Raw genomic sequence first — 13,667 nt, forward strand, 5'->3', positions numbered from 1 at the left:
TGCACAACCTATTCCAAATCCTAATAATAAACCAGCTCAACCTGTGCAGAATGTAGAGCTGCAAACCTTCCCTAATTATACCATCACTTCAGTTCCAATAAATGAAATTCGGTTAAGATACGGGAAGATATTAAACAAAACAGGACCTGCAATCATTATTCAAGAGTCGCCAACAAATTCACCTTTTGAGAACAAAGAGGAAGATTTTCCTCTTGGTGAAGAAGCAAACCCTCTTGAAGGAGTAATCAATTTTACTAAACCACCTGAAGCATCTCAAGGAATTACTAAACCACCTTACCCAGAAAGGTTGCTTGTTAAAAAGCCTAAGGTCCTGCTAGAATATGACTTAGAGGCTGAACTACGAAATGTTTGTGTGAGGATACCCTTGTTGCAATCCATCAAGGATATTCCTATTTATGTTGTAAGGGACCTTTGCATTAAAATTCCATGAAGAAAGAGGAAGGATCCCCCTATTGTCAAGCTAGTTAGCCAATTATCGAAAACCATGTTAGGAATGCCTTATTGATTGAAGGGAAAGTACCCCTAGAGTCCTTTGGGCTGAGACTCTACCAGACTGAAAATTGCTTATACAAAGAAACACACACACACAGCCATCTTTTTTACTTTTAAGCAAATTCTAATGTTTTAGGGTACATACCTAAGGTCCTACGTCTGAGAAGACCGTTAGGGTGCAAACCCTTCTTGGAGTTCCCTTCTTCTTTCTCTGACCTGCAAGACAAACAAATCAAAGAAATCAACAGTACATGTATAGAAGTTTATGTATAAATCATCTTTATGCTATAAAGTTAGTTATAAATAATCTTTAAGTAACTACTTTCATAAGAATTCGACACAAGAATCTCATAAGCATAAAGAAAGATTATTCGGGAACAAAGACGTGTTTCTTTATATATAAAGGCAAATAAAGTACATATATCGGAAAGATATCACCTGAACACCTTCAGCAGGCTCCAAGCAAGCTTCCTCCCGGATTCGTTCCAGCCTCCAGCCTTCAACAAGAGCTCCTTCCAAGTCTTACTCAATGATGATGTCAAGGATGAATGATCACCAATACACATGGAAACAAGGGTTTCCTATGCAAAATGGGGGAAGTGCAGGATGCACCAAGGACTTCAGACCTGGTCTAAGGGAAAAATCTCAGCATAATAATCTTGCTCTCCTTTCTCTCTCCCCTTGGCCTTCCCTTTGATGTCTTTTTATACCCTCTCCAAAGTAGTTTTTTAGTTAGGAGTTGGTTGGGAACAGTTGGGCCACGGGCACTAACAGGTGATCCAGCAGGTAAACCCGCGATCACCGCCCGAAAAAGAGGAAATTATATTTTTTTAAGTGTTTTAATAGATACACGCGGGTTGGGTATGACAGACCCGCGTGTACACGCGTTTAACACAGGGCAAAGTCGCGTACAGGGAATAAAACACTGTTTTTTAAATTTTTGGACCAGGTCTGGAAGGAGGGGTTGCCCTAGGCCATAAGTGCAGCATCACAAACCATAAGAGTGAGATTTGGAGCTATAACAGATGCCCCCTAATGTATGAGGTCAGAAGGGGAACATGATGGCCGAAATACATTAAGTAAGTACAAGGAAAGGAACTCTGCCGAAAAACCGAGGAGGACTTCACCGGAATTCAGCCTGCCAAGCCACCGAAAGGAGATCAGAAAGAAACACTGTCTGAGGCGGGCATACCCATGCTCAGAAAAAGTAAAGCATGTCCGCATATCAAGTACAAGCGGATCCACTAAGTATACAAGTATAAATGACTGTAAAAATACATAATGGATCATCTGATCATAATGAGTAAGTACATGTCTGAATATCACATATAAAACTGTCAATGATGCTGAAAGATGCAACGGATCACTGAAATCAAAGACTGATCCCATAAGGTACCAACTGAACATGATGGAATAGGATGGTACTACACTGCAAACTCAGGTGCCAGCATATAGAATGTCGCCATGACTGACTGCAACATATAAGGTGGAATGGTATCAACTAGCAGTAACAGGAGCAACTGTCAAGTGAACCAATGAATGCTGATACAACCTGAGGTCTTCACCGACCGCCGTGGTACATTTCTACACCATGGGAATAAATGATCTGAAGTCGACCATGTGAGAAATCGTTTGATTACCGGTCATTGATGTATACCGTTAACAAACGCGAGACTACTCACCGATAATGATAATGAGCGTCAAGGTACCCAGTACAATCTAACAAGTGTGAATAGATGAGCTGAAGTCGAACACCTGTAAGAATCTATCAATCAGGAGACAATGATGGTTTCCCACTGTCGATAGCGAGGAATCTGCCACTAATGACTGCAAACCCCAAGGTACTGCCAAATGGACTCTAGATCTTTGCCCCAGAGCAATGAGTCGGAGTCGATAGGGAAAGATCCGCTAGAAGGAAGGCATTAAGGCATCCTCCATCAATCTAGCGCGAGTGTAACCCATAGGCCAATAATGTGGAAGGAATCGGACGAAAAAGATGTAGTAACCCAACCGAAAGTACGTTTCCGGCGTACACAAGATGTGGCTAGCGCACGGCAGAAACCCTCTGAACCAACCAATAATGAAAGCTGACACAGAGGCGAGGTATCCACCAATAGGGTCAAATGGAAACCAAGGTACTGCACGAATCCCAATGTGTGATAATGTATGCTGATGTCGAACACAAGGGAAACCACTCAGTCAAAGACCCATGATACTGATCGATGCTGAGCACAAGGTGACCTATCAATAATGAAAATAGGGCCAGGGTGCGGTCTCTAGGTCTGCCCTCAGAGCAATGTGTCGTCGTCGATAAGGACAAGACCCGCCAGCAAGAAGTCAATGGGGACCTTCTCAAACCGGCACGAGTGAAGGACCAATATAACTGATGTGATGATAGACATGACACTGACAACCAGGGATGGCCGACTGAAAAATGAGTCAAGAGACACCGCAGAAAGGCCGACTCAGGCTAACTTCCCTTGAACAAAAGCACGACTCAATGTGACTATGTGGCAGCATATAATGAATCTGTATAAGTTCGTCATGCAGGAGGCACGAACGAACCCTCCATATGATTGGAAGAGATAACCAATCGGGGGAGAACTGACTCGATAACAAGGTTATGGCTTACCTAAGTCACACTAAATCCCACCCATGCGGAGGAGACTTTGTTTTGAGTGCTTTGTTCAAGGGCGACACGACTGACTCTAGCTGCCAACAATAAATGGAAATAATGTCCCTGTTCCCGCTCTTTTTGGAATATTTAATTTTTTTGTCTTTTTCTGATAAGCCGGAAAAAGAATAAAAGAATGCTATGGTACAGTGGAAAGAACGAGTGTCGGTGAAACAGATGCTCTAGTTCCTGGGAAAGGAACGTTCCTATGCTCAATGCAGGGAGGTGAAAAACTGGTCAGTGACACTCAGAGGTATGTCCCTTCCACGGATCTGGGTATGTCAAGCTGCAGAGGTCAAGGGTATGCAAGGTTGATTTTTTGCAGACGTCATGGTCAAAAGTGGGCTTAAACACGAGTCCAAGTGAAGCCGGCTATAGGCCAAAAGGTGCAAATGGTCAACATGCAATGCAGAAGTACAACTCAACACACATAGGAGCCTCTAGGGTATAAGGCCAGAACAAAGCGAAGAAGCAAAGAAGAATGAGTCTTCAACGCATAAGTCATGGCGGGACTACAGAGGACTCCCGAGCCTACTCAAAACGAAGCAGCATGGGCAACAAATGTCAGTGAGGTGCTAACTAGGATGCCCATGTAAAAGGATGGCTCTACCATCATGTCATGATTTAAAGAATCGGCGAGTGAAAATGGCTTGCGAACCATAACATGATGGGGTCGACCCTACGGCAGATGTATCGGTCAAATGGAGGCCAGTATGCATAATGCAACGGAAAAATGGTGTCCCTAACCTATATGCCAGTGAGAACACGATACCTGCCATGACGGGTCAGCAGTCATGGAACCGTCTCGAACCGTCGAAAAATGTCCAAAATGTCCTGAAAAACAACTCAATCTCGACATTCCAAGCTCCCAAGTTAAAAGTGACATGAAACCAAACAAAATAAAATTTTGAAAAAATTTTACATTTTCAAAACTTATAAAAAGAAATTTTGGACTTACCATTTTCACCGTTTGACTTGGAGAGCAAATTGTGGAGCAAAAGGAGCAAACTTTCCCCGTGACTTATTCAACCGTTCAAACTTGCCGAAAACTTCCAGGTAAGCACTAAACTTGTCTTGCAATCAATTGTGATAGTTTTTAGGAAGTTTAATTAATGTTTCACCGTTAGATTTTTGCAAAAAATTACTCTGCGGCGTACACGCGGGTTGGATGTATATAAATCGCGTATACGACGGCCCTACACGCGACTGTGTATAGGGTAAACCGCGTGTGCGCAGCGAAAAATTTTTATACGAAAAACTAATGGATGAAATTGATTTTTTCTTCCAGGATGACTCTCACATGGCGTGAAAGAGAGCACTCAGCTGTAGATAATGAAGTTATGGAGAATGATGAGGCATTAGATGCCTTACGGGGATGCGGATTGTTAAAATTCTTTAAGTTGCCGAATATGAAAGCAAATGTGCGTCTGCTCGAGAGACTTATTGATTACTGGGATGTCGAGGAAGAAGCTTTTATGATTGATCAAATGCCACTCAGGATAGAAGTGGAAGATATATATTTCATCACGGGCCTTTCCCGAAGGGGAGAGGTAGTCCACTCCCGGGGCAGGACCCGGAATAGTCTCAGCGTAGACGACTATGTACAACTTTACTGCCCAGGTCATCGGAAGGTCGGGAGTCAGATCTCGATCCCACACGTGGCGAGTTTGTCACTGCGGATAATCCTGTTCACCATAGCTCGAGTGAACGGGTCATCTTCGCTACATCAGGCATCACGAGTAAACATGAGCGTAGCAGTGGACTGTCTCACCACGGTGTTTGACTGGTGTACTCCCCTACTTGCCAACATGAAGGAGCAGCTTGCTTCTATCAGGAAGGGACAGACCAAGAACTTTGGGTATGGGACCATTTTATGCACATTTTTCTTCGAGAAGGTTCCTGCACTCCGTCCCAGGGTAGCAGTTCCCATCAGTAGTCCACGTGATCCACGTATGGGCCGGTGGGCTGACTTGATGAAACGTCTGGGGGGTGGGGAAGTGCCCAGGAATGCATTCGACGACGACTTTTTTGCTTGGTGGGAGCAACAGATCATCGCCATAGACGACTACCCCTATGCTGGACTGGATTTCCGAGGAGATCCTGACCTAGTACTGCCACCAGATGCAGCATGGGGCGAGATCGGTAAGATTTTTTTGATTTTTATGATTTTATGATTTTTAGGATTTTTCAAGCATAATGATGAACTTTGAAAAATATATTTTTTTGATGAGATTCAAATGACTGATATGATGATCATGTTCCAGACATTGGGCCTGTGCGACCAGATGGATTCCCACGGCACGGACGGCGTGGCCGAGGAGCCGAAGAGGCGGCTGCGGATGCGGAAAGGACCCTCGCCAACGTGCAGCGACACTTGGCGAGATTGAGCTATCAAGTACCGATGGCCGAGATAGAGGACCTTCCTCCAGATATGCAGCGTCATGTGGTTGGGATGCCACGTGACTGGGTTCGCGTTTTTCGGCGCGTGGCCAATGCTATAGTTAGTTATTTAGCTGCTCATCCAGAGCCGAGGCATTAGATATGCCTGACATGATTATGGGCATTTGAGTCCCAATTTTGTATATTTTTGGACACACATATGTACACTCGAGACGCTTTGTGATATATATATATATACAGTTTGACTTTTTGATGCATGATTTTATGATGATGAATGATTGATATGCCAGTCTAATGCTTGATTAGCGATAGAATCAGCTAACCAATTTTGAGATCTTGGAATGTGCAAATAATTAATGTAAATAAATGATCTTTGCAACAACCTCACCCTTAAATATTGGCGATATAATGATGGATCTCTAACCCGATAAATGTTATTTAACTGAGACACTATCAATTGAGAATCAAGATACACTACCAACGAGTCGATCCCGTAAGAGATTGCCTCGGATAATAAATTGATAACAGCTGTATACTCGGCCATATTGTTTGAAGCAGGACCGATACACACGCCTCTCGATGTCATCAACTGACCAGTTGGGTAATAAAGTACCCAAGCTGCGGAAGCAAGATTCCGAGTGTGCCGACTAGCACCATCGGCGAATCCAAAATAAACCAAATCATCCATCAACACCTGCCAAAGCAGACCAAAAGTGCTGATATCAGAAAAACGCTCGATAAGATATGTACAAATATACATAAAATACAAAGAAGCCATTGCCTGGTAAAACTAAGCAAAATACTTCTTTAAATAGAGCCCATTTCGGGGCTCCGCCAGCTTGTTTCCTTCGAAATCAATTAACTCATACGATCCTTTTTCTAAGACTCGTTTGATAATGAAAGGACCGTACCACATAGGCTTGAATTTGCCTGCCCCCAAGGCGTCCTTATCTTGGTCATAGACCAAGACAAGGTCACCTTCAGAAAAAACACGAGGTCTGACAGACTTATCATACTGAGTTTTGACCCTTTTCTTATGGGCCTCATTCGTCGTGGCAGCATCTCGACGCTGCTCATCGAGATGTTCCAGATGAACTAGGCGCTCCTCGAGACTCGAAGTCTCAGGAAGAAGCTCGACAGCCAATTTCAGAGATGGAATTTCACATTCGACCGGAAAGATAGATTCCACCCCGTAAACTAACTGAAAAGGAGTAAAACCAGTAGCCGTTTTAACGGAGGTTCGGTATGCCCAAAGAGCCGGATACAACATAATGTGCCAATTGGACCGATTTTTATCGATTGTCCGTTGGAGTATCGTCTTAAGAGTTTTATTGACCGCCTCGACCTGTCCATTGGCCTGAGGATAGTAAGGAGACGAATGCTCTTGACGGAAACCTAATTTAAAAGCCAATTCGGACATTAGCTGATTTTGGAAATGACTGCCATGGTCAGTGACAATCTCTCTTGGGATACCGAATCTTGAGATAACTTGATTGAAAAGAAACAAAGCTGCCGTGTCACTGTCGCTCTTATAAGTAGGCATGGCTTCAGCCCACTTCGTGAAGTAGTCTACAGCCACGATAATGTACTTGTGATTTGCCGCTGAAGGCGGATTACAAGTCGTAAAATCAATACCCCACTTCGTAAAGGGACCGACGGTGACAACGGGAAAAAGGGGAGCTGGATGCGCGCGCATCTTGCGAGTAAAAATTTGACACGGGTGACAGCGTTTTACCGCTTCCACACAGTCCTTAAAGAGTGAAGGCCAAAAGTAGCCGGCACGTAAGATGCGCTGGGCTGTAGCAAGCCCGGATAGATGACCACCACAAGCTCCACTGTGGCAATCATTAAGCACAGACTCTGCTTCCTCTAAGGTTAAACAACGTCGAAGAATTGAATCAACCCCTCGACGGTATAAAGTGTCACCAATGATAACATAGTTTTTAGCCAGGTGACGTAACTTGCGACGTTCATCCTTGGAGGAAGTAGAGGGAAACTTCGAAGTCTGGAGATAAACAATGATATCTCCATACCAAGGGTCTTGTGAAGAGATGAGGAATATATGTTCGTCGGGTAAACTTTCCTCATAAACAACATCCTCTCCACAAGGAAGCTCAGAAATTAGCTCCGCGAAGACCATAGATTTCTTAGACTTGGCGGACAAGAACTCGAGGTCGAATTCTTGTAAAATGACTATCCATCTATTATATTTGCCCCCAATCACTCGCCTACTGAGGACAAATTGGAATGGATTGACCGTCGCTAAGACAAAAGTTTTGCGTAGCAAAATGTAATGACGGAGCCTCTGGACAGCATGGACTGCTGCCAAGGCCAACTTCTCAACAGGAGAATAGCGGAGTTCAGGGCCTATCAAGCCTCGGCTCAAATAATAAATCACGTGCTCGACAAGAGCATCGTCTTCCTGAACTAGAACCATACCAATGGTAGATTCTGCTGCAGCGAGATATAAAAGGAAGTCTCTACCGTAATCCGGTGGACTCAAAAGCGGGGCAGAGACTAATGCCTTTTTCAAAGCATCAAACGACCGCTGCGCAAAGTCGTCCCACAGGAATGGAACTCCTTTCCGTAGCAAACGCATGAACCCTTTAGTGATCTCGGCATAGTTTGCTATAAACCTTCTTAAGAAATTGGCCTTCCCTTGAAGACTTTGAAGTTGACGAATTGAAGACGGGGGAGGCAACTGAACTATTGCCTCAACCTTGAAGGGATCAACCCGTATCCCTTCATTGGAAACTATAAACCCTAACAACCGACCTGATGTAACCGCGAAAACGCACTTATTAGGATTCAACCGGATTTTGTAAAAACGACATCGCTCAAAGACTAATCGAAGATGACTAGGATGATCAGTTCTCTTTCGAGAACGAGCAGCGAGATCATCTAAGTATGCCTCGATGATATGTTTGATGTCGTGGAAAGCGTAAGACATGGCCCGCTGGAAGGTGGCTCCAGCATTTTTAAGACCGAAGGGCATCTTTCGATATGCAAAGGTACCCCAGGGACATATGAAGGCAGTCTTATGCTGATCCTCAGGACGGATAGAGATTTGATTATAACCTGAGAAACCATCCATAAAGGAGAAAATCGCATTACCCGCACACTCGTCAATAATTTGATCAATAAATGGCGTGGGGTAATTGTCTTTTGGACAAGCCTTGTTTAAGTCCCTAAAATCGATGCATACGCGGATTGTTCCTTGCTTTTTGTCCACAGGGACTGGATTCGAAACCCAATCCGTAAGAGGAACAGGGTATATAAAACTCGCCCTTAGCAGCTTCTCAACCTCAGCTTTGATAGCCGCTGCTTTCCTAGGGTTAACCGGCCGAAGCCTTTGACGAATCGGTTTTGCGTTTTCGTACGTCTTGATCTCATGTTGGACGATAGAAGGATCAATGCCGGGCATTTCCTCATAAGACCAAGCAAATACATCACGATATTCCTTGAATAGGTCGGTGTAAATTTGAATTTCTTCAGGGGAACACTCACTTCCGATGAAGATATTCTCGATGATGTTAGGATTTTTAGAGATGTTTATAGGTATCGTTTTTGAGATTACCGACATATTACCTTCAGCACGTGTGTGTGTTGGAGCCAAAGGGTTCGATACCGTACAAACATCACTACCAACGAGCTCGGAGAATCTAGATTCTACTTCCTGCAATGGAGGAAGAAAATATGAGCGATGGTGTAAGTCTTCCCAAGGTCGATCTATACCCATCATAATTTCGAGGATTGCTTCTTCAGAAGGTAGAACCGAATCTAAGCAGTCCAAGGCAGAGTTAGAATCAAAGCTCCAAGCGGGGACCACATGACCATCTAGCTCCTCTTCGGAAAAGGGAGTAGAATGGTTATCTGCAGAGTCTACGATAGCCTGATATCTAAGCTCAGCTGCAGATATAGGAAACGCCATTCCATTAACTTGCCCTTCAACTAATGTGGTCGTAGGTGAAGGCAAGGTCCAAGGGTCGGAAAAATGATGAGTTCGGAAGAACCCCTCTCGAGAAGATTCCTTGGATGATGAAATAGCATTGATTCTTGCAAAAGGAGAGGGAAGATCAAACGTACCCATCAATGAGGAATACATCCCTACTCCTAAATTCTCAGTCGGCGGGCGAGGGTTATCCACCAAAGGAACAGTAGAGTCGGAGGTTGCTTGAGGATCGATTGGAGCGTAGTCCAATTGATCAACCTTAACGATTTTCCCCTCATGAGGAAAGCAAATGACACGAAACAAAGTCGAAACAACGGCTTCCATCTCGTACACCCAGTTCCTTCCTAATAGGAGATTATAGTCTAGGTTAGCATCTACGACTTCAACTTCGATATTAACGACCTTCCCTCCAACACATATAGGAAAGGCCGGGATAATCCCATGCGGCTTGTGAGAATGGCCATCAAATGCAGTTAAGACGGTTGGTGAAGGAACAGCCGAAGGTGAACCGATAGCCTTCCAACAAGACATGGACATGACGCATGTGGAAGCTCCTTCATCTATAACGGTACGAAAAATATTGATTTTCCGGTATGTTGACTTTACTTGAAAAGCCATATGATGAGGGAGTCTCTTTTTGACATTTGACATGTCAAAAGAGAGCACTAGAGAGTTAGCTGAATCGACTGCTCCAATGGCGGAGAGTAAAGCACTTCTCTGAGACGGACACGACTGGAGAACTTCCAAAGCGGACATAGCACATGGGCTTTGAGCCAAATCCTCCACAATGGAGTAATTTTGAGCAGCTCTAGCATTGGGGTTAATTGTCGCGCGTTTGGCGGAACCTTTCGGTATCCTAGGTACAGTCTCAACAGGAGGTCGCTCAATATGAAGGTCATTACTTCCGGGAACCGTTTTATCCTTAGATGTTTCGGCTTCACCATAATCACGTGACCGAGTAGTCACGTTAACGTTTGAACCCATCATAAAAACATTTGATGCTTTTTCCCCTTCCTGGTTGCCCCCAGAGGAGGTCCCAGGATTCGAATTCGCGCCAGCAAGAAGTTGCTGCCCTTGGGGAAACGGGTTAGTCAACACAGCTTGCGAACTAGAAGTCCCTTGCTGTGCTAACAAGCGCTGAGCGTCTTCGATTTTAGGGCAAAGATGAGTTAGATGGTCTCCACTGCATAACTTGCAAGGAAACTTGACTTTCTTTCTCGACTCACCCTTACCACCACCAGCGTTGTTGCCGGATTTATTTGCATCGGGCTTCCCATCCGAGTTCTTCTTTTTACCACGTCCTTTCTTTTTCCCATCGGAATTTTGATTTCCTTTGGGGTTATTGGATTGGACGGCGTTAATGGAAGAATTTTGGGAAGCAGGAGGATTAGACATTGTGACTTGGTTGTTAGGAGCAGTTTGTAATGACAACTGCTGCAATTGATTTAGCAAGTTCACTGTAGTTGAGTCTACAGACCCCACGATACCATCCGCATGCGGACCTGGCTTTGGCTTAGCTAAATCAACCTTAGATCCAGGAGCATCTGGCAAGTACTTTTGGAGGATCCCAGACTGAGAGTAGATCAGTTCTAACTGCTGGGCCCTGAAAATGGCTTGCTCCTCAGAATAGACCCCAGACATGGAGACATCCTTGGAGATCTCAGGTTGCAAAGACTTCAAAAACCACTCTAGACGGTACTCCGGAGGGATTTCGGCTTTAATGAGCCTTTTTCTCCGTCTCCATTCCTGTATGTGATCAGAAATGTGGGTTGCCTTATCTTGACGAAAGGTAGCCAGAAGTTCAGTTCCGGCATCATAGCGGACAGGCAACTGAAAGTGATTCAAGAAGATATTAGCTAAGTCTGCGAACGATGTAAAGCTGCCCCCTGGCAACTCTATGTACCATTTAGCCGCATTACCAGTCAAGGTGCGCTGAAAAAGTCTCAACCTAACCGAATCTTCGATGAGGGAGTTAGATGAGCACCACAAATGGAATGTGGTTACATGATCGCCCGGATCTTCACCACTCTTCCCTTCGAATTTTGGGATGTCCGAAGGGAGTTTGGTTGGGACCGGAGGCCAGGCTGGATTGTATCTGATAGGGTCGTTCGTTAGCTTAGTGAGATCTGGCAAGTTTAACGTTGCCAGAAATGGAAGCCTAGGAGGACCTAGGGGATTCCACCCAGACTGGGCAGAACTCCCCAAGTTCTGAAAAGATTGTCCTGGGATTTGAGAGGCACCAGGCTGCCCCAAGTGACCAGTAGAACCAGCTGAACCGAAGGGCAAGCCTTGTGGTCCAGCAAAATTCGGAGTTTGACCAACTCCTGCCGTATAAGCTCCATAGCTTGCAAAGTTTCCTCCTATAGAATTGTAAGGAGTCGATAACCCCTGATATGGGTTCCAAGCCGAAGCGAGGGGAGGAATACTTTGAAACATGCTAACCGTGGAATACGGCCTACTTCCTTGTTGACCGATGAATGGATTCGCAGTTCCTGCGTTACTAGCCCCAGGGTTATTCCAACCTTGGAAAGGATTGCTGCTTTGTCCTATTGAAGAAAAAGGCATGGATCCTACCGTTGGGTTGGAATGTGGAATATGACCACTTCCAAAAGGAAAACCCTGAAATGAAGCCGATCCGCCCATCATGGACGTAGCGGCATTGAACGGAACTGACGGAATACCCTGTGATTGGGTGCCAAAAAGGAAGGAACCAGTACTAAAAGCATTGGTTTGGGCATTTCCACTCGTGGATGGAATGGAGGTAGACCCAACCAAAGATGTGCTAGCAAACGATCCGAACAAGGAAGCGGAGGGGATGGAAATGGTTCCTCCCCCTTGCACCGATGTTGGGGTTTGCATAGTCGCAGCACTTGTGGAAGCCATGCTTCCAGTAGTGATCATAAATGGTAAGCGCGTAGCGTAACCTGGACTCGCTGGTCTATATAATGGAGGCCCAACGTATTGCAATACGTCTGGGTAACTAGATGGTAGTGGAGAATTTGGAATCACTAATGATTCTGAAAGTTCTTCTACCTCTACGTTATCCTCCGCTTGAAAGCGAACTTGAGAAAAGACTGGAGCGTCCCTCTCTTGTTCAAAAGTACCAGGCCTTGCTTGGCCGCTAATATCCCCGAGAGGAGGATCAATCCCCGATGCGTCAGCCGGCGTGGGACGGACCCCACCGGTAGTATTCCCTCTGCGCCTTCTAGGAGAAGGCTCTAAACTAGGTGGCGAGAGACCACGAAGTCTTCGAGACCGTCTTGGAGACCGGTCAGCCACTTTGAATTTTTGTTATGATCTTATCTAAAGACTCAAAAAATTAAAAGCTAGGCCAACTAGGAGCACAGAGCACACACTAAAAAGTTCCTAAAGATACAGCCAGTCAAACAACTTTCAAGTATTTCCGCTCCGGGTGATTGAGACCGGACACCAAAATACGAGAAAGTGAATCAAAGGGCCTTCCGAGGATAGTCTGGGATGATGAGGGCCCAGTCCTATCAGCGAAGGTATCAGAGGAAGTTACGCTGACCTCCTAACAACAGTCTGCGCCGGTGCAAGCCCCCAAGCTTCGCAAGGGTGCCCTCCGGAAGTACTGTCGAGAGTGATACAACGTCGACCTCAGGTGCCACGGGATTCCCCTCCGCAGCCACCTATGCAGATCCCTAGGAAAGGCAACTATGGGTACCAACTCGTCGCAGAAGCCAGGCGGAACAGTCGTGAGGTAAGTTCGGACAAGTAGGAGAGGGGGTATCTCTCTTCCCTGTCTTCACAGACCCTCGTGCTTAACTCCCAGATCCGGAGTCTTCCTGGTCTCCCTAACGCTATTGGATTTACTCTCTTTAATCAGACTCTTATGTTTGACGTTTTGTGTGGCCTTGGAGAGTTAACTCTCCACTCGCCTAATCCAAGGCCCTAAAATCCTAAACTTGTTGGTGTAATAACTAAAACAAAAAGTTCTAGTGGATTTTAATTAAGCGCTTGATTTTATTAGGCTGTTCTTTAAGTCAAAGGTAATGTAGGTGAAACTTGTGGTGTTTTATGGACGCAAAAGAAATTAATAAAACCTAGCTACATGCACATGCACTTTTGTTTTCGATGAATAGCAATTTCTATGAGGTTCAGAAGGCA

This window comes from Pinus tabuliformis, chromosome 5_2, assembly GCF_031772625.1.
Source record: "Pinus tabuliformis cultivar Carrire ecotype Pingquan chromosome 5_2, CPIR1, whole genome shotgun sequence".
Classification (NCBI taxonomy): Eukaryota; Viridiplantae; Streptophyta; class Pinopsida; order Pinales; family Pinaceae; genus Pinus; species Pinus tabuliformis.